The sequence below is a fragment of the Gobio gobio genome (assembly GCF_949357685.1).
Source record: "Gobio gobio genome assembly, chromosome: 4".
Classification (NCBI taxonomy): domain Eukaryota; kingdom Metazoa; phylum Chordata; class Actinopteri; order Cypriniformes; family Gobionidae; genus Gobio; species Gobio gobio.
The window spans coordinates 24609776-24632821 of NC_137100.1; positions in this window are offsets into that span (position 1 = coordinate 24609776).

Below are 23046 nucleotides of genomic sequence, written 5' to 3' on the forward strand. Positions count from 1 at the left end.
TAATGAATTGAAAGTGTCATCTGAGTGAAATACCCCATATTTAAATTGTAAGTTGAGAATTAATATGCAGTGCCCTGCTTCAGTCCTTATCATGTGAAGTGCTGGTGTTTTTGTTAATAATGTAAAAAGACCTGACAGGCGTCTGAAGTGGACAGCTGGTCCAGTTTAAAATGGTGCTGAGATTCAGATTCATTTGAATATGAAATTGCGGTGATTGTTTTATTTTAGATTTTTTTATTTTTCTTTCTCTGAGCTCGTCCACAGAGTGATTTACAAAAGCAACAGGGATTCTGTTTTAATGGAAAAGTAACATTGATATGTTGGTTTGCTTTGTTTTTCTGATGAGAAATCCTTCATCCACAAAATTATGGATGGATGTTAAATGCTTTCCAGGCGAGGAAAAAAAGCAAATCAGAGAAAAACTGATTTGAAAAGGGTAAATATTGAGGTGGACACATTATTGCCATCCTTACCTCATCAGTGTTCACAAACAGAGCGAAATGACCTCCACTCTTTACTCACTGAGAGGAAAAAAGGTTGATTGCTAATGTATTTCCTCAGTATGAGGCATATATGCACCACGAATGGAAAGACTCTGTTTGCATATCAGTCTTTGCTGTGAGAATTAACATGAGAGCGGCTCAGCTGGGCCCGAAATCTTTGTTAATATGCAAAGCGGATTTCTGCTTGCTGCGCAGTAGCTCATCAAAGATATCATCAAGCTGAAAAAGCCTCTATCCAATCCTGTAATGATTGAGCTATGCTAATCTGGGCTCTCTCCACTATCAAGGACAGAAACAAAAGGGAGAGACTGCAGGGGTTTTCCCCTCCAGATGAGGAGGCGCTTAACCGAGCGGTTTGTGTCATTTAATTACCTCGGATGAAACTGAGGATACGGATTTTTTTAATTACTACTATGGTGGGGCCTCGTTGGGGAGAGATAGATGAAACAAAAAGCATTTGCATTATTTAAAATGTTAATTTAATGTATTTGTGATGCCTAATGAACCTAATATGTTTATGTTTTCCATAGACAATTTCACATTTGTCCTTATTTGAAATGCTCACCAGACAGTGAGACAGGAAGCTAATTGTCTATGCAACAAAGGTGTTTTATTGGGATTTGATAATAGTATGTCATGTGGAAAATTGTGCTTTATGGACTGTGAAAAGTGTACTTTAATGCATATTGAGTATATGTATTTAACAGTGATTCAGAAACACTGTGCAGTTTTGTTTAGTCTGGGCTAACAGGGCATGTATAAGCTCAGACATGGCAGACACTACTCTGAAAACTAGAATCAGCAGGGCTTGTGTCATCTTCAGATTGTTTAACATGCAGTATTTATGATCTTATGTTAATATGAAAAAATAATTAGCATTAATTTACAAATTGTCCCAAAAAAATTACTAAAGCACTAAAACTAGTATACACCAGGGGTAAATACCATCTGGAATAAAGTCAATATAGAGGTGTATTCCTGTATATGTTTGATTTGAATTCATCTTCATTTCATGTCTGGATCCTTGGGGTCTGTTATCTGGAGCCACAGATGGACCTTCACTGCCGCCATCCTTTCAAACCCCCCCCCCCCCCCCCCCCCCCCTTGTGTTCCCATGTCTGAGTTTGAGTAACTGCCCAAAATTTGCTGATCTGACTATCGAGTTGAGCTGCCTCAGTAAATATTTTGCCTGAGCAATTCTTACAGAGCCATTTGGCATAGTTTTGAGACAGGATTTGGGGAGATTTGGGGAGCTTTTGTTTAATATGCATTCAAATGTAAGAACTGATTCCGTCCTGCTACACGAGGAAGAGCGCTTTATCCCTTTTGTTTCCATTCGAGTGCAAGAATTAATCCATATTTTTTTCTTTCTGCTCAACTTGTTTAACTAGATTAGTCTGTTTATGAGAGAGTGTTCATAATACAATTTCTGTCATAACAACTCTCGGAGAGATTGGAAATGTTAATGTATTTGGTCTTGGCGGAATCAGCCTGGTCTCATTGTTAATATGTATAGGTATAATGTTGAAAAAGTAATGCATTACGATATTGTGTTACTCCTTCAAAAAGTAACTAATTACTTTTTGCATTACTTAGTTACTTTTTATGAAAAGTAATGTTACGTTACTTTTGCATTACTTTTTCTCGCCTGGACTGGGCTTGCTAACAAAAAATAAATAACAATAACACTCTAACTTCAGCAACAAAAACACAACAAAAAACAAATTGTGATGTTTAAAGTCATTTTTCCTTATTCATATGGTTGAAATGGATCATCAAAGGTCAGCATTAAAGACTGGTTAATAAAGTGAGATTAAATACACATGGTATAATTGTTATTTCACATTTAAGTATTGCAGGTTTGCGCAATATTCTGAGTTCGCATTTCACTATTTTTATTAATTTCTAGGAATACTGAATCTGTTTTGAGCAAGTGAGACGAATGCATGCTTGCATTTAGTCTGTAACTACAATAACCATCATGTTTACGCACACAACGCCTCTCAACAAGAGAGGAAACAAGAGGTGTCTGTATATAAATGAAAAACAAAGTAACTTGTGTTACTTATTTGAAAAAGTAACTCCGTTATTCTGTTGTAAATTTAAAAGTAATGCGTTACTTTACTAGTTAAAAAAAGTAATCTGATTACGTAACTCAAGTTACTTGTAATGCGTTACCCCCAACACTGCATAGGCATTAATAAGTAAATTTAAAAGACACAAAAAATAATTTTGTAAGTTTGGATATGCTGAAACCTACAATATGGATGTATTGGCAAGATCCGTTAACAGTACTTTTAAACCTAAACATACCAATTTTATACAGAATATAAAAAGAATAAAAAGTAATGGACAGAGTTGTGTAGGAAAATTAAAATTTTAGTAACAATAGCATTAAAAAGATATTTTGAAATGCTAATCCTGCTCCTACCTCTAAACCTAAACATAACCATTCCTTAATGCTAGGTACAGTTATGAAGAAAAACATAACAGACAAGTGTAATCACAATAATTTATTTACTGGGAAAATGTCAAAAACCGTACCAAAAGTTGTTCAAATGACGATTTGGTGCAGTAGCAGTTTTCAAATGTACATCGACTGAAACACAGTTCCCTTTCAGTCGGTCACTACGACGTACGTCGGTAATACCGACGAATTGGGATCACTTCAGAGAGCCCCTATCAGCTTCGAGAACTTAAGAACAGGCCAATGAACAATTGGCGTGCGAGATTTGCATCTCGCGCCCCGCCCCGCGGGTATAAACAGGAAGCGAGAGCACCGCACTGACGGCATTCACTTCGGAGCCGAACCGGCGTTTTGAAGTACGGACTGCTTTCCTGATTAACTCAGCGAAGAGACCGAGAACAGAGAAGAGGATCGTGTGTTGGTGTGACGGCACTTTCCAGCGGGACCGCGAACTCAAGCTGCAAGGAACAACTGCTGTTGTCACAGCACCTGTTGGTATCGGTGGGCGTTCCATTGAGAGCAAACACAGGCTGCACTATCCCCTGTGTGTTGCCGCGGTTTCCCTGGGTGCTTCAGCACTCTCTAAAAGAGCGTTTCCTCACAAAAAGAGCAACACGGGTGTGACTGCGTCTTTTTCAAGATGTCATTCCACCCGTGCGTTTCTGGATGCGGTCGTTCCCTCTCGCCCGCTGACGGCCACACTCAATGCATCACGTGCCTGGGCTTACAGCACGCTGAGGCAGCGTTTGTGAATAGTTCGTGTTCTCACTGCGGGAACATGACTATTGCGGTGCTTAGATCTAGACTCACCTACCTCCGGGAAGGCGGAGTCCCCCTCCCCATACCTCGATCTAGAGCTATCCCTAACCAGGATAGACCTACTTCGACGGATGACCGGGGTGATCTGAGGATAACGTTCAGGAAAAACCCGCCTAGTGTCCCTACGCAGGTCCCTGAACCCTCACAAGCACCGCTGCCGGTGGCGCCACCGGAAGAGATCGCTGGTCCCGCCCACGGGTGCCCAGTCATCTCTTTCGGAGCACCCGCGGACGAGCAGATGTCGATCGCAGCATCGGAGGGGGAGTTCCAGTCCTCGGAGGATGAGGACTCAGCTGTACTGCCTCCCTAAAACCATGAAACACATCCTGCACCGGCGGCCCGCTGCTGCCTCCACCCAGCCGCCGGCTGCAGCACCTCCGCCTGCCCGTCGCCGAGGACGTCCTCCTGCGGCCGCCCCCGCCCCAGCCCAGCAGCAGCCTTCCACCGGCCGTGGGCGTGGAGCCGGTCGCGGGAAGAACGTCCAGCCCGCTCAGGCCGCTGCCAAGCCAGGTGGCAAGCGTCGTCGGAAGAGACCCTGAGACGGGCCGCCCAGAGATGGAGGAAACTGCTCTTCAGGAGATGGCTGCAGCACCACTCCTTCCCCCGGTGGAGGGCCGGGGGGAACACCATTTGTTTTTCTGTTCCGCCACTGGCCTCAGTGTCAGTGGCACCCAAATTTTCAATAAAAGAGCAGTTTCCAACATCTCTGGGTGCCAAGAGAGCGCGTCTGGCGGTATGCAACGCTACCATGCCTCGTACCCCTCAGACACCTCTCTCCTCGCCAACAGGGGGCGTCGGTTGTGCGGACGCACACAATGTGCCTCCCCACGCTCGCCCGTCCCCTCAGCGGATGCAGGTCGTGTGTCAGACCCAGACCCCTGCACGGACCACTCCCATGTCGTCCTGGGGCCCCTGCGTTCCGCTGCGCTGCCCCGCTCCGGGTACGTCCGTGGTGCCGATGATCCCGCTTGCTCGGTCTCTGGGGGCCTGGCTAGCGTTCCCCAGCCCGTCTCGCTCGATCATCCGCACCATCAGACTTGGCTATGCGATTCAGTTCGCCCGGCGTCCCCCGAAGTTCAGGGGTGTCCACTTCACATCTATACCGAAGGAGGGTGCCCCGGTGCTTCAGGCGGAGATCGCTGTCCTATTGGCGAAGGACGCGATAGAGCCGGTCCCTCCAGCCGATATGAAGTCCGGGTTCTACAGCCCGTACTTCATTGTACCCAAGAAAGGTGGCGGGTTACGACCGATCCTGGACCTGCATTACCTGAACCGCTCCCTCCACAGGATGCCGTTCCGAATGCCAACGCAGAAACGCATCTTCAGGTGCATCCGTCCCCAGGATTGGTTTGCAGCGATCGACCTGAAGGACGCGTACTTTCATGTCTCGATTCTCCCTCGACACAGACCGTTTCTACGCTTTCACTGCATGAAAAGTGGGATTTTCGACCCCGTAAACGCCTGTATACTCCTGGAAATCTCCCTAATTTTCGGCAGTTTTCGACAATTTAGAGGCAGCGAACGTCGCGTTCGTCTGTGCCACAAATTGTCGTAAACGAACCATGACGTAGGTGGAGAGCCCCCCGCTGAGAGACCGCGCGGAGGTGCGACGCCTCTAATTAGCATATGAATAGCAGCGAAACCAGAGAGTCAACGGCCAGACTTGAATTTACTCACTCACTATTGGCTGAAGCCACTACATTTAAAAAAGAAAAATCCCTCGTGATTTGTTGGCAGATCACTGCAAACCAATCATTATTGGTCCCCCTGGCTCATTATAAATGTAAACCCCAATAATAATAATAAATATATAATTTATGTTGTAATAATTTGTTTCATATTAATGTTATTGTGCTATGAAGTATTCATACCATCAAGGAATATATGGGAAAATTATACGGACCGTGCCGTTTATTCAAACAAGGGGCTTCACTTATAAGCATACAGCTGTTCATTCAAAGAAAGGGCTTCATTTATAAAACACAGCGGTTTACTCAAAGGAAGAGCTTTATTGTTAAACACACAACTATGTACAGTGCAGCAATAATGTCTCGTAATGTAATGTAAAGTTCGTCGAGCTCCAGGCTGCGAGAGGGCGGTGGCCGCACAATCCATCCAGACACCCCGTCAACAAAGCCGTCTTCCTCGTCAAACATGAGTTCAATGGTCGCGGACTTCCAAACGTCCACCTCATCCAGCACACTCTCGCTTCCAGCAACTGTAATACAATCCATAAAGACAATAAGCAACCTGAAAAATACTCACATTGACAAAAAACGGATCTAATATAATAAATCTTACCCTTTTTCTTCTTGATCGACTCCGAGCTAAACTTCGCAGTTTCCGCCTGCTATGTAAGTTCAGGTTGTTTTTTATCTAAAGCTCCGGCTTGTCGATTCATAATACGTCTTACAGGCAGCTGGAAAACAATTACATGAGACTGGTATTAATAAAAACAGTCACGGTAAAATTAAACAAGGAATGAGAAACACATTAGAAGTTACTTACACACAATTTCGTCATGATCAGCGGTTAAATCTGGACTTGCGGAAATCGCTCCAAGCAGATAAGAACTCACGGTTTCGTTATGAGGCGAGGATAGTCTGTGTAAACAAAATGTGCAGTTTTAAGCTCGGATCTATTAACGCGTCCATTTCCTTATACAGCTGAATAAAAGCATATTCTTTAAATCGTAACGTTACATTACCCATGCTGTGGTTCATAGCACTTGCAGTTTGCCTCCGAGTTATGAAGACGAAGACAGCCTCCTGAAAATGAGTCCAAAAAGTTTGTTGCGTCCATGCAGAGATTGAGTTGAAGACGGTGTCCTGTCATTGTTGATCACGAAAAAGGAAAGCAGCAAAAAACATTAAAAAAAAGTTTAAAGCTCGTCTTCTACGCGTCATGGCCATGACCTCGACCTCGCACCTCATTGGACTAGGGCTCTAATATGGAACGCGCCCGGGGCCAAATCTCTTTATACGAAACGCGTGACTTATGATCGTTTCAACCTTCAACACGCCCTGTTTTCCGCTTCAACGCAGCAATTTTTTACGTGTTTCTTTTGTATGTGTAGACACGCACATTCTGGTCGTGTAACAGGCATACACACACAGTCGACGCACAGTTTTAACATGTTAAGAAGACACATTTGAACGTGTTTCTTAACGCGCACATTCTGTACATGTCGAAGTGTAATATTTTTTTTTTTAAAGCAGACTTACCTTTAGATGTAGCCTAGGCTACATACATATTAATATAAGATATTAATTAATTGCTTAACTGACTACTGTGCTAGAGTAAAGTAGCCTAATGTTACAATGTATATTAAGTAAATGCTTAATATTATACAATTATTATAATTTATCTATATGGGTTATTGTTTGTTTTTTAAAGTTAGGCTATATATAATTTCTAAAAGTATAAGCTAATTTACACAGCACATATTTATAACTGAAAACACACACAACTTTATTCACTTTCACATAATAATGTTTTTGTAATTTGGTGTTTAGTTTGTTGTATAGTTTGTTTATACTGTTCTGTCTCTGTTTTGTTTCCAGGAACATCTGATGAGTGCTATAATAAAATGTTTATACCCGCGGCGCGGGGCGGGGCGCGAGATGCAAATCTCGCACGTCAATTGTTCATTGGCCTCTTCTTAAGTTCTCGAAGCTGATAGGGGCTCTCTGAAGTGATCCCAATTCGTCGGTATTACCGACGTACGTCTCCGTTCCCTCCTTCAGGGAACGAGGGTTACCATACGTAACCGAGACGTTTATCGCAAACCATAATAACGAATCAGACAAGAGCCAATAAACATTTGATATCACTGCTGTAAAACATGTCGTAACGCTTTTTGACGGCACAATTTTTGAATTTGAATTTATCATAACAAGCACAGGATTTGATGTTTGTGGTCGCTGCTAAGAATGGAGATGAAGATAGCCGAATAAAGGGCTGAATTTTTGATCTGTATCGCGCAAATTTATGGATTCTAAAGATTTGGATTACCGTTAAATATTACAAATTGGTTAAACGATTAAAGAAATGTTATTCATTTTAAGGTTTTAAAGTGTAGTCTTTTTTAACATTATGTTATCCTCCAAAACAAGTTTGCTGCATTAGTCACGAACAGAGCGAAATGTTATTTCATAGATGAGTAAGCTGCATTTAATAAATGCGACTGAAACAATGTAATTGATATGACAATTGGATACAATAGAATCAAAACATTAATGCCACGATATTAATATTCATAAATAAGAATACGTACAAATTTGTACGTTGGTAAAGTGCTGTCAATATGTCAATATTTTACGTTTTAAGGCCTGTCCACACCGGGACGATTTTCGCGCGCGTTTATCGCCGACGTTTAACGCCTCGTGACTAAACAATGGGCGCCAATGTGAGTGTGCACACCGACGCGTAAAACGGCAGGCGTAAAAGCGTCATTAAAAAAAAAACGCCTCGGGTTCGTTTTTTTATTTTGACGCGGCGCGTAAAAAACTGGCCGACCAATGAGATCCGCGCTTTTGTTCACGTGCCTGGAGCTGCTGAAGTGACAGTAAAACACGACTTGGTGGCGCTCAAGCACAAAATCGGTCTTGCCGAGCACACACTGATACGACGAAGAAGTAGTAAGTAGACAAAGAAGAAGATAGGCTGCTAATGCTGCTTGCCAGTTAGCAAAAAGTGTGTGAATGGTTTTGCCATAGACATAATATATCTATGGTTTTGGCAAGCACGTAAATACTGTCTCTCCTCTTCTTCTGTGTGACAAGCGAGTGTCAGAAGCGTAAAGTGCCGCAGCACCACCTTGTGTACCGGGAGCGCATCTACTGAATGTGCACGTTCACTCGGCGCAACGCCAGTGGAAATCGCTTGGGTGTGAACACTCAAGACGCGCCGAAAAACGTCACGAAAAACGCTGGCGATAAGCGCGTGCGATATTCGTCCCGGTGTGTACAGGCCTTTAGTCCTGTCATTATGTCAATATTGTACATTTCGGTGTGTATGAAAATGTAAAAAGTACATGTACGTGTGGTAGAACTCCACTTTAAGTAAAAATACACACGTAATTTTGTGAGATCATGTAACATACACCAAATAACTCCTCGTAGCAGATATATACAGGTGGAGCTGGGGAAGGTGGGGGGTTTCTAAAAGTTTGCCGCCTACTGCTAACAGCACCTAGACTGGGTAAACCCAGCCTGATCTGCCGGCGGTTTGATTTCTCCCTTCAATTCAGTCTGGAAACCTGTACATCAATTTTTACTGCTTCTTTTACACTTTTGCGAGAACCAATCACAGACTGGCTTATCCACCTGGCACGCTATTGGCGGGTTTAACGATGACGGATAGAGAAGCGATGGGTCGTTGCCCGTTGATCACCCCTCTTGTGGTCTGATTGGTTGAAGGACTATCCAATTGCGTACAGAGTCATTTAATTTATGCTCGTTTATCATGCCTCTTGTGTAGTAGAAAATACATAGCAGACTCCCCAGACCAATGTTCAATCTTAAATTGAGCTTGGTGATAGCCAGACAAAACAGCAACATTATCTGTATTTGAATGTTAAGTCGCAGCTCATTGGCCGCTGATGCAACAGCAACCAATCAGCTGCACTATGTAGATGACGATGCGATCGCTACCAAATTAGTTAAGGACTTATCAGCCTGTGCCATCTAGAGTTTCATGCCAGAATTTGGTATTTTACAGGACACTGACAATGGTACATACTGAGAAGAATACCGTAAAAGTAAAAATTCAAAACAAGATTCTACTTGTGCAGCCTTCTCTTTTATAATAGTCACATTTTATCACTTGACTTCAACTTTTCATATTAAATTTCATATTTGGGCAGTTTTTTGTGTCAGGTGTGTTTAAAATAATTTTATTTTAAATTTTATTTATAAATTTATTTAAAATAATTCAAAATTAGATTTTTTTGATTACACATCTAACTGCTCTGTCTTCAGATCACCATCCACCACCTCAATATATCCCCTTCAGCAAATAAAAGCTGATGCCGTCTAAATTCACACCCTGCTAATTCAACATGATCCCATGTTCAGGTAATTGGTGCCAATGTTGCAGAGAGAAAGAAAGGAAGAGATAACGTTCTGTCTTTGCCCCCATACAGCCCAGAGAAGCTGCGTTCTGATTGGTTGTTAACCTCAGGGGGAGTCAGAGACGGCTTATGTTATACTCTATGGACCAATTACTACTGAAGGGGGAGGTGCTACCCAGGTGTTGACCATTCACAGATGCAATTTAGGTAGCTTTGCATCATTGGAACAGCACTAATGCTGCAAAAACAACTGAAGGGGAACTCAAATCCAAAGCTCAGAGGGGATGATATGGAATTATAGTCCTGCTCCAGTGCTGATCCTGAATTTAATCCTTGCTTCTGGAAGAGACATTCTGGCTTCTGGAAATGAATGCAGATGTATTCAGCTTATTAATTGCTGTGGTCATGTGGTAATGTTTGCCTAACAAAACACCCTGAACGGAATATATGGAATAATAATTTAAAAAAAAGCTTAAATCCGGCTTATTCATGACAAGCTGTCTTTTTTACCGCATAAAATGTATGTTAATCTCTTCGTAAATAAGCTTAGCAGAAAGCGTATGCTCTCGAGATAATGTAAAAAGAAAAAAAAAGTCTATGGAAAGAAGAAGCTAGATAAGAAGTTTGTCATGAATAGGTGGGAGATATTTAACTATTTCTCCACTTACATTGTTAAATCGCTGCAGGCTTCTTTCTGTACTGCTGAATAAATGAATGCGGCAGTACTCAGGCTGTGAGAGGGTGTACGGTGAAGCACTCTGAGCTGAGTAGCACTCACATGGTCTACAGTCTAACTGCTTCATCATCACACCGCAGTGAATAATTCAGCCACTTACTGCAGGACATACGGTACACACACACACACACACACACACACACACACACACACACACACACACACACACACACACACACACACACACACACACACACACACACACACACACACACACACACACACACACACAGAGACACACACACACACACACACACACACACACACACACACACACACACACACACACACACACACACACACACACACACACAGAGAGAGAGAGAGAGAGACACAGGGAGTATCTGTGAGTTCCTGTAGAGTTCATAGTGAATAATGAAGCAGTGCTCTCCAGGATGACCTGTCGCAGAGGGCTTTTTCCAATGAAAAAAAACGCAACGTTTGTGACATGAATTTAATTTCCTCGCCATTTTGTCTGGGTGAATTTGAGGACAAAGGCCAGAGAAGGGGGACTAACACATGAGCAGGCTTGATTTGTGTGGAAAGACGATGAATGTGGGTCGCTCCTGCTGCCTTACATTGGGGTTGAAGGGAAATTACCCTGATTTCATGGCATTTTGCATTTATCTTAAATTTAGAGCTGTCAATCAATGAAAATTATCGAATTAATTACTAATTAATTAATCTATGAAATCACAATTAATTGCACATGTCAGGCAAAAAAAAACCCTGAAGCGAAGATAATTCAGAGACTTTACATTAGTGGATTTGGACTAAATGGATTTAGAAGTCATGGTTTGTTTTATTTCCATATGATTGAACTAGTTCAACCAAACTAGTTAGTTCACCCAAAACTACCAAAAACCAAACTACTGTAATTGATAGTTCACCCAAAAATACAAATTCTGTCATCATTTGCTCACCCTTATGTCGTTCCAAACCCGTAAGACTTTCAATCATCTTTAAAACACAAATAAATATATTTGTAATAAAATCTGAGAGCAACTACCACTTTGACGCTTCAAAAAGTTCATAAAGAGATCATAAAACGAATCCATATGAATTGAACGGTTTAGTCCAAATTTTCTGAAGAAACTCGATGGCTTAATATGATGAACAGATTGAATTTAGGCTTTTATTCACATATAAACATCCGTCAACGCACACATCAGTTGTGGTAAGAGGAAGCTCAAGTATGTTCGCTTGAAGTGCGAGAAACAATGAGGTTCATTCATGTGTGTTACGCTCGTTTGAGCTTCCACAAGAACCAATGAGGTTTATTCTCGTGTGTTACGAAGCATGTTTGAGCTTCCACAAGAACCAATGAGGTTCATTCTCGTGTGTTACGCAGCACGTTTGAGATTCCACAAGAACCAATGAGGTTCATTCTCATGTGCTTCACAGCAATTTTGAGCTTCCGCAATAACCAATGAGGTTTATCATTGTGTGTTGCGCAGCACGTTTGAGCTTCCGCAAGAACCAATGCGTTTCATTATTATGTGTTCGCAGCACGTTTGAGCTTCCGCAAAAACCAATGAGGTTCATGCTCGTGTGTTACACTTGTTTGAGCTTTCACAAGAACCAATGAGTTACATTCTTGTGGGTTACGCACTTTTGAGCTTCCGCAAGAACCGATGAGGTTTATCATTGTGTGTTACGCAGCACGTTTGAGCTTCCGCAAGAACCAATGAGTTTCTTTCTTGTGTGTTCGCAGCACGTTTGAGCTTCCGCAAAAACCAATGAGGTTCATTCTCGTGTGTTACACTTGTTTGAGCTTCCACAAGAACCAATGAGGTTCATTCTTGTGTGTTACGCACTTTTGAGCTTCTGCAAGAACCAATGAGGTTAATTCTTGTGTGTTACACTTGTTTGAGCTTTCACAAGAACCAATGAGTTACATTATTGTGGGTTACGCACTTTTAGGCTTTCGCAAGAACCAATGAGGTTTATCATTGTGTGTTACGCAGCACGTTTGAGCTTCCGCAAGAACCAATGAGTTTCTTTCTTGTGTGTTCGCAGCACGTTTGAGCTTCCGCAAAAACCAATGAGGTTCATTCTCGTGTGTTACACTTGTTTGAGCTTTCACAAGAACCAATGAGGTTCATTCTGTGTTATGCACTTTTGAGCTTCTGCAAGAAACAATGAGGTTCATTCTTGTGTGTTATGCACTTTTGAGCTTCTGCAAGAACCAATGAGGTTAATTCTTGTGTGTTACACTTGTTTGAGCTTTCACAAGAACCATTGAGTTACATTCTTGTGGGTTACGCACTTTTAGGCTTTCGCAAGAACCAATGAGGTTTATCATTGTGTGTTACGCAACACGTTTGAGCTTCCGCAAGAATAAATGAGGTTTATTCTCATGTGTTGCGCAGCACATATGAGCATCCACAAGAACCAATGAGGTTTATCATTGTTTGTTATGCAGCACGTTTGAGCTTCCGCAAGAACCAATGAGTTTCATTCTTGTGTGTTCGCAGCACGTTTTAGCTTCCGCAAAAACCAATGAGGTTCATTATCATGTGTTACACTTGTTTGAGCTTTCACAAGAACCAATGAGGTTCATCATTGTGTGTTACGCAGCACGTTTGAGCTTCCGCAAGAATAAATGAGGTTTATTCTTGTGTGTTGCGCAGCATGTTTGAGCTTCAGCAAGAACCAATGAGGTTAATTCTTGTGTTACGCAGCACGTTTGAGCTTCCACAAGAACCGATGAAGTTTATTCTCGTGTGTTACGCAGCACGTTTGAGCTTCCACAAGAACCAATGAGGTTCATTCTCATGTTACGCAGCACGTTTGAGCTTCCGCAAGAACCAATGTGTATCATTATTGTGTGTTCGCAGCATGTTTGAGCTTCTGCAAAAACCAATGAGGTTCTTTCTTGATTTGTTCCCATGCGTCAAGCAGGTTTAGTAGAGCTTGTTTATGTCTGCTGATCACTGTTTATATGTGAATAAAGCCTAAGGTCTAAACCACTCAATTCACATAGTTTTACGATCTCTTCATTAACTTTTTGAAGCATCAAAGTCGTAGTTGCATAGGCTGTCAATGGAAGGACAGAAATCTCTCAAAGTTTATTAAAAGCATCTTCATTTGTGTTTTGAAGATGAACGAAAGTCTTACGGGTTTAGAATGACACATGGGTGAGTAAATTTTTGGGCGAACTAACCTTTTAAGTCTGAAACAGTTAGTGGTGTCTGTCAGGAGTTAGTAAGCAGCAATAAAGCACATCAGAAAGGAGTAGCGAACTTCATCCATCGTGTTTACGCTTCACTTCCGTTCTCACTCACATTACATTATTGCACAACACTTTTCAAAATAGTAGTCACAATACAATTCACACATGAACACAACACAGTACATTTTACAGTTGAGTTTGACAATATTTCTGTTGTTTGACAAAATTATATGTTGTCAATAGTGTTGCAAAAGTATGGAGCAAAACTCCTCAGAAGTCACTTTCAAACCAAACAGCTTTTCGTTGTTTTACACCAATTTGAATTCTGCATGAGAAAATCTTTCGCACTCACACAAAATGATGGAACGACTACATTAGTAGCAAGAAGGCTGTGCTGACTGTGGACAAAAACATGAAGGTGGTACTCAAGCATGAATGGCTCTGATGGTTGGGAAATTACTTATTATGAGATTTACATTTGGCTTGAGGACATGATTAATTACATGAATATTTTCTGATGATTATGATTCAATAATTAATCACATTAAATTAACATGTGAAATTCATAGTGCAACTTAATTGAAAATGGTAGTCTGGAGGAAATTGAACATACATTTTTTTCAGGGTTCTCAATAATAAAAATGTAAAAATAAGAAATCATGAATTAAAGGTGCAGAAAAGTTATTGAGCATTTCCACTGGTACAAATTTTTCAATTTTTTTCTTGACATTGAAGCAAAACAAGCTTTGCTATAAGAAAGACACTTTTTATTGGTTTTGTTGATACTTTTTTTTCTTTTTCCGGGACATTTTTGAAATGTTTTGTTTTGGACTTTTGTAATCTGACCTCACTTGGCATTAAAAAAATGATGCAAACAAACATTTCTTTCTCTTTCTGGATACATGAACATTGGCATATAAATGATGTGAGAAGCTACAAAGAAATGTTTGCAATTTTAGAAATAACTGCAGAATAAATGTTATATGTAATAGTGAGAGACTAAATCTAACAGTATCATTATATATCCTTTAAGGTATTGTAGAAGGTATTTTCCCTCAAAGATATTAGGTCTCACCTTGACCTTGAACCTCATGCTGGAACGGTCCAGGCGGGGCAAAAGGCACCTGTCTATATACTGAGAAATTCTGCTGTCTGTGTTTATTGCCCTGTCTTGATTTATGGTGCCCAGAGGGCTCTTGAGCCCGGAGGCTGCCACCTCCCACTATAAACCTCAATCACACAGAAATGGCTTCATTTGGACAGGAAAAGGAAAACCCAGCTTCCTCCACACCCAGCTTTAAGGTACATGTGAACCTCAGCAACTTTTTACAGTCTCTCAATAATTTAAAAGGCATTTTATTTCTGCCCTCAGCTCACATTCTTAAAACCTACAAGTGAAATGCATATTGCAAGTCCCAAGGTCTTCACTCTTATGGTTTGCAACAAGGCCATAAAAACAATGTGCAAAACCTATTGGAAAAATTCACCTTGAGAAGAACACTAGCACACTTAGAAAGTATATCAATATAATAAGCAATGTTTTCAAAATACTAAATAATGCGATTCAGTCTGAAATAGTCAGTTTCTCCCTATAGAGTGCTGCATAAACAATTTCTTTTATGAACAAAAAAAAAATCCAACACACTTTTTATAGATTTATTTTTAAATGACATCCCTATAGGCTATTCACATTTAAAGAAACATCCTAAACTTACATTTTAGATAATAGGGTAACTGCTTAACACTAAATGTAACCAATTTAACCAACCAAGCAGCCAACCAACCAACCCCAACTAACTAACCCCAACCGACCAACCAACCAACCAAGCAATCAACCCCAACTAACCAACTCCAACCAAACAAGCAACAAACCCCAACCAACCAACCAACCAGCCAACCCCAACTAGCCAACCCCAACCGACCAATCAACTGACCGACCAAACAACCAACACCAACCAATCAGACAACCAACCCCAACTAACCAACCCCAAACAAGCAACCAACCCCAACCAACCAACTAACCAGCCAAACAACCCCAAATAACCAGCCCCAACCAAGCAACCAACCCCAACCACCCAACCAAGTAACCAACCCCATATCAATTAACCAACCAACTGACCAACCAACCAACCCCAACTGACCAACCAACCAACATCCAACACCAACCCCAACCGAACAACCAATCAACTGACCAATCAACCAAACAACCAACCAAACAACCAAGCAAGCAAGCTATCAACCCCAACCAACCAACTGACCAACATAACAAGCAACCAACCCAAACCAAACAAGCAACCAACCCCAACTAGCCAACCCCAACATACCAACCAACCAACCAACCAAGACTAGCCAACCAACCCCAACTAGCCAACCCCAACCGACCAATCAACTGACCAACCAACCAACCAACACCAACCAATCAGACAACCAACCCCAAACAAGCAACCAACCCCATATCAATCAACCAACCAACTAACCCCAACTGACCAACCAACCATCCAACCCCAACCCCAACTGAACAACCAATCAACCAAACAACCATCCAACCAAGCAAGCTATCAACCCCAACCAACCAACCAACTAACCAACCAAGCAACCAACCCCAACCAAACAAGCAACCAACCCCAACTAACCAATCGCAACCAACCCCAACCAACCAACTGACCAACCAACCCCAACCAACAACTGATTCAGGCAAACAGATTACATCAGTTTGATAATCATGATCGTTTACTGAAGGTCTGATAGACAATATTTTAACTAAGTGAAATTATGCTTTAAAAGATGAGATGAGAGAATGGAGGTACTATACCAGTACTATACTAGTCATTTTACTCTTTATTTTAACGCAGAACTGTGGCATTATATGTCTGTCAGAGAAACTACATACATGATTCATGGCCCTTTGGTAGACAGTTCAACCACTATCATTTGCTGTGTAATAAGGTTGGGTTAATGTGAGTGTGAGAAAGTGTGTGTGTCGGGGAAAACCATACTGTCCTTCGAGTTCTATACTCAGGAAGCCATGGAAGACAAATGCCCAGAAGTGTCCCAGACAAATGCAGAAGATGTTCAAACATCTGTGGTCACCCTGAAATGACCATAAATATTTTCAGCATGGCTGCTGGTAGTGTCAGCAGCACCCAGGTGCACAGCCTCAGGACACAATCTAAAATACAGCACTGACAGCAGCCTGAGGAATCCCAGCTTGAGTTTCGCTCTTAGATATCAGGGGGATGGTGGAATAACAACATCTAACGCATCTAACACATGCTTGTTTTTATTATGATTATTATTATTATTATTATTTTTAATTATAGTACTTTGTCATATTGCCTTGTTGCGTGAGAGATGATCTATAAAATCTTAACGTGGAAAAGTAGTGCCATAAATGTTTTAATATATGGTTTGGAATCATACTAAAGAGTTGTGTAATGAATGCCAGGCAATTTCTTAGAACTGATTTATAATGCTGTTGCGTAACAAACTCATATTATTGTCTCAGGGATATATTACTTGTTCAAGGCTATACGGCTCACTGTGGACTGTTATAAAAACTGCGTCCTGACCACAAGATATCGTTGTTTACAGCAGAAAAAACATTAATCCTATTCCTTGTGGTCACATGCTTACTGGAATCTTGTCCAGTCGATCAATTATTTGATTAATGCGTGATTCATATAGACCATAGAGATTTATTCATAGTCACGGTTGGGTCGCAATGGCTGTCCAAGGCATTATAAACAGAATGAGAGGGCCTAACCTTTGAAACACAAGGGACCCTCACAGTGTTTGGCAAAGGAAGTGAGAAACACTGCGATGTTCAGCTCGGTCAAGGCAAAATAAATATTTGGGTAAGTCCAACACTTCTTCAAGAATGGGCTTTTAAAACTGGTAGCACAATAAATCCTGACAAGTAAACAAAGTCCCAAAGAAGCTATTAAAGAACCATCATTTTTGCGTACATACAAAGTGCACTCAAAATATTTAACCATTTTAGACCTATCTATCCGTCTGTCCGTCCGTCCATCCGTCCAATTATTTATTGCGTGCATTAGTACGAGACTTGTAGACCAAATGCTTTTGCCAGTAATTTAAAAGGCTAATTTATCAATCATGTGTTTGATGCGAGTCTTGATCCTTTAGCACGCAGGTGCAGGTTTATTAATTGAGTGCTGAGTGAAGCCTCCAAGGTCCTGCTCAGCATCACCAAACCAGGACTAAATGCTGGCACTCTGTGCTCAGCTCAGACCATCTCTTTATAGCCAATTTATCTTTAAAATGGGGTTTTCAAGCAAGTTTATTCTGGCTTACTCACTACAAAATGGCATTTTCACGCTGTCTAAACTGTCTCTAAGGAGTAGAATGATCCTCCGATCCAGACATGGACTGTGAACGGAGCATGAGTCTCAGACGGGTCTGGCAAATCTCTGCATTCATACCCACCTTAATTACTTTTCTCCCAGCCAGACAAGAGAATCTTAAGCCAAATGGCTGCAATTATGGTTTAATCAGACACCCACGATCTCTCCATTTAGTAAGAAGTAGAGGAAAGGGCTCTTCGCTAATTTCCAATTCACCAGGGAGTATTAATGTAAATGGACCATCATTCACCCAGTGAAGAACAAGAAACCATTATGTGTGGTTTAAATTGTCAAATATGCATTAATATGTGCCCATTCTTATAGCATAAATTGCAGATTTTGCAGTGATATCACACACATAATTATTTATGGTTTCACTGGTTTAAAATAAGCTAAAATGTTTTTACATTCTGCAATTATTGGTTTAACTGAACACCTAGACCTCAAAGGATACCTATTATTTGTTAATTAATAAATTCAGAACACATGGTAAGTATAATATTAAATGATTATATGAATCAAATAATAATTTGTTAACTGGAATGTTAAATAAATCATAAAAAATAATTTGTTAAAACACACCTAATTATGTCTCCTATTTAAATACCTAATTAATGAATGTAATGAAAATTATATTAAATACATATGCATGTATTAATTCATGAATACATACATAATAGTTTGTTAAAACATATTAATTATATTTCATATTACAGTAAATACCTAACTAATTAAATAATCAATTGTTTAATTAATTAATGTATAAATAACAATTAATTATATTTTATATTAAGTACATCATTAAAGTGTATGTATTTTAAAGGTATATTAAATAATTAGTTTATATTCAAATTATGTAAATTTAAAAATTAATGTTAAGCTTATTATGTGATTAAATATACCCAATTAAAGTAAAAGTAATTAATAAGAATAACGAATCATTTTTAAAAGCATATTATGTTTCATACTAGGTACCTACTTAATGTATGTAATTAAATTAATAAATGAATAATAATTAGTTAAAACATTAATTATATTTTATATTAAATGCATAATTAAAGTATATGTAATATAATGAAAACTTTATTACATAATTATTATTAGTTATTACTTATGTATTAGTATAAATTGTGCATTGTTATTAGTAAAATACATTTATTATTTTAAAAAACATATAGCCTATAATGCTATTAAATATACCTCATTAAAAGTAGATTTACATTAATGAGTTGAATAGTTAATTAATAAAATACATAATCATTTGTTAAAACATATGTTTCATATTAAATAAGTATATGTCATGAAAAATGAAAAAGTTTATCCACTGTTGTGAAGGTTTCCAGCACATTACAGACAAGTGCAATGCTATCAGCTCAGTTCCCTGAAATGAGCAGTGAAAACACTGTCTCATCAACAGTCATAAGCCTTTGTTTGGTTACAGAGGCTCATAAAACACAGGCTGAAGTTTGTGTCAAGCTCAACTTACTCTACAAAGCTTCAGGCGGGCCCAAAGGGTGGAGCAGTGTGAATTCCAGCCCAAGCCCCCGGTGCGCCACCACTTGTTTTGACATCTCTCCGACACTGTCTGAAGATCAGATGGGTGACCCACTTTGAAACTTAAAATGGCTGAAGCAGTCAGCTGCGCCCACTGCCAAATAATAGGAGTTTGTCTCTAAAAAATTTGCAAAGTCTGTTATGATCACCTCAGCACATCTTTAACACTGATGCCCCCATGAGAGCACAAGGTGTATGGGAGTTCAAACGCTTCTGGAAGACCTCCACAGCCTAGCAAAACAACAAAGAGACTGGTTGCAGACTCTGTAGTCACTCCTGCCAGCGCACATTTCACAGGCCTCAGGTCAAACAAAAAGCATTATAAATCAACCTGCCTTTCATTTTGAAACTCTCACCAGCTTTCCAGCCTCTCTTCCTCTGCCAGTCAAGATCTTCCACACTACCTGTCATTCCCGCTTTTTCATTTAACTCTTTCAGAGTGGTGCCATAACATGCTACTGAACTTTAAGACAACAGCCTTTCGATTTACCTTTGTCTCAAACATTTGCATAAATTATCATTTGCTCAGAACCATAAAGCACGAGTACTTTGGTGCTTTGAAAGTGATACTGTGCAGTTTGAGAGTCACAGACGCTGAGTAACTGTAATGGCTGCTGTGCATTTGTATTTAAGCTTTTGCCAGAAATAAATGATATACACATGTGTAAAAAGAGACTCAGGACTTTTAAATCAGAGTTAATAAACAACCCCTGTCTTAAAGTGAACTCAAGATAAAATGCTAATGCTGATATTGTGTCCGGCAATTAACCTTTAGTTTATTTATGTATTTATGTATTTATTTCTGGATCTTTTACAAAGCTAAAAGTACTGTAACGCTGACTCAAAGAGACAATGTCTTCAATTTCACTTATTGCTCCAGAATCATTGATTTGAATTGACAGACTGATTAAAAATTCACATCTATTAATTATTTAGCATGTTATTTCAGCTATCAGGTCCTAGCGAATCTTATGAGACAATGTCAGCTTGTTATAATCAGCAAAGTCAAGCTAATAACCCTGCTTTGAGCCAAACACTCTGCAGTATGTCTGCATGGGTCCATGGGAATTTATTCAAATCTGATTTTCCATGGTACATTTGTTTCTCAGAATATGCTACAAATGAATTATAAATAATGGTTGCTCAGCTGAATCTTAGGAGATTTCTGAATACACTCATTCATCATGTTCAAAAATTGCTATGAACAGAAACAAAAAATGAAATGTCTCGCTTTCATTTGTTCGCACACAGGTTTAATAGACGGAGCGGAGGACAGAACAACAGACGCAGGAACCATAAGGGAAAACTAATGCAAGCTAGACAACAGAGATGAGAATGATTTCTAAACAGGCTACTACACACAATCAAGCAATTAAACCACCTTTTAAAATAATTATATAGGCCTACACATCTATAGATCCTCGCAATGAAAACAAGTGGTCAGAAAAGAGGTGGGTGGGGAATTTTGATTAAAGAGAAATCAAATAAAATTTAGCTAGTTGCCAAGGAAACATTTCTCCTTTTCTTTTTCTACAATAACTAATACTGAAATTGAAATAAAAACTAGTATAAAAAAAAAAAAAAATTTAAACGAAAACAGAAAATATAAAAAGTAATCCAAATTATTTGTCTCAATACTAAAATAACACTGATCTATATTTTATTTCCCAAAATATATTATTTGGCATTTCTTTGAACATTAAAACAATAAAATAAATAAATGAGTGAGTGAATAAAAACAAAAACACATTACAGGACATCAATACATCTTAGAACAAAAATAATAATAAAAAATCTAATAAAATAATACATTTTGATACATCACAGTTCACAGCCTTTCATTGTGTAATTTAACTTACATTACCAGAGTTATTAGTTGTTTTGCTGGAATACAAGAACTATGTTCAATAAAAAAGACGTAGTTCAATCATTCATGTTGTCTGATCCACTTGGTTACTTACAGTAGTGCAAAAAGGGAGTCCAAATTTCCCTTTAACTATGTCAGTTTTTTCAAGGCAAGGTTGCCGGTCATTTATTTAAACCATTGATTTGAGAAGGGTCCTTGGGTCTCTTTTCAAAAGCAATAGCACGCTTGGCCTGAAGCAAACTTTGGGAGGAAAAGGGATATTTCCTTCAGCCAATTTACCAATCATAAGAACAATCTCCTTCCAAAATCTTTGAATCTCATTACACTCCCATTTACAATGATAAAGGGTACCAATTTCTTGTTTGCGTTTTAAATAACTGTCGGGAATATTTGGGGGAATATATTAAACTTATGCAGTTTGACCGGGGTAATGTCAAGAGTTATTTATATTGCAGAAATTTGCACAGTATTGATGCTTTTGGGCAAATAAAAAAAGATTCCATCAATTCTTCTTTAGAAATGTCTTCCTGAAGATCATTCTTCCATGCTGATAAATAAGATAACAAACTCTCTTTTGATCCCTCTAAAAGTATATGATAAAAGAATGACAGATTGGCCTTATCCCTTAAATGTTTTAAAGTGTGATGTTATAGGTGACAAAAGGGGTTCTGAAGAAGTTTTCATTTCAGAATGTGTGAAACTTAATGAAAACGTAAAACTTACTTAAAATCATATCTCCTCATCAGTTCTTGGAATGACAACATTGATCTATATTTTATTGAATTTATCACAACTAAAATCCAGAAACAAAAGGTGGCTGTAATACCGCTTCATACTGCTGAAGTCTTTTGGCTAAGAGCTCTGTAGTACCAGATGTGAGGAGTTCTGCTCGAGTCATTTGTTGGCTCATCTCCCTTCATGGAGCCAGTGACAATGTGGCATGTTATGAGGAAGTGGGCAGCCCTTTGGGAGGCACTCTTGTCTCAACACCAGCTCCCTGGACCTGACAGACACACACACACACACACACACACACACACACAAGGATATACACACCTCCTGTCTCTGGTGACTCATATTCCAAAAACTTGTCTGATGAATATCAAGACACAAGCTATACTGACTGATATTGTATAAACTATGAGTCTTGACAGTAAATTTGCTCAGTTGGTTTGCTTTTGAAATCAGAGCAGAGTAAACCGGTGCAGACTGGTTATTTTCATCAGAGTGCAAACTATTCCCAAAGGGTCCGAGGAATTTTGACATCTGCCCCGACACACATGGGAGCACAGATGTGTGGAGAACTCCTGAACAACAAATCCCACGTTTCCTGTGTTTTACAGTAACGGGGGTATTTGCATTTGGTGATTGGAGTTCTGGAAAAGAGGTTACAATCCCAATAGACATGAACTAAAGGCAAATGGGTCCCAGGCTATTGGCAGTTTTAACTTGCTAGTACAGAAAATAGGATGGGTTGGGTTTTAAAAC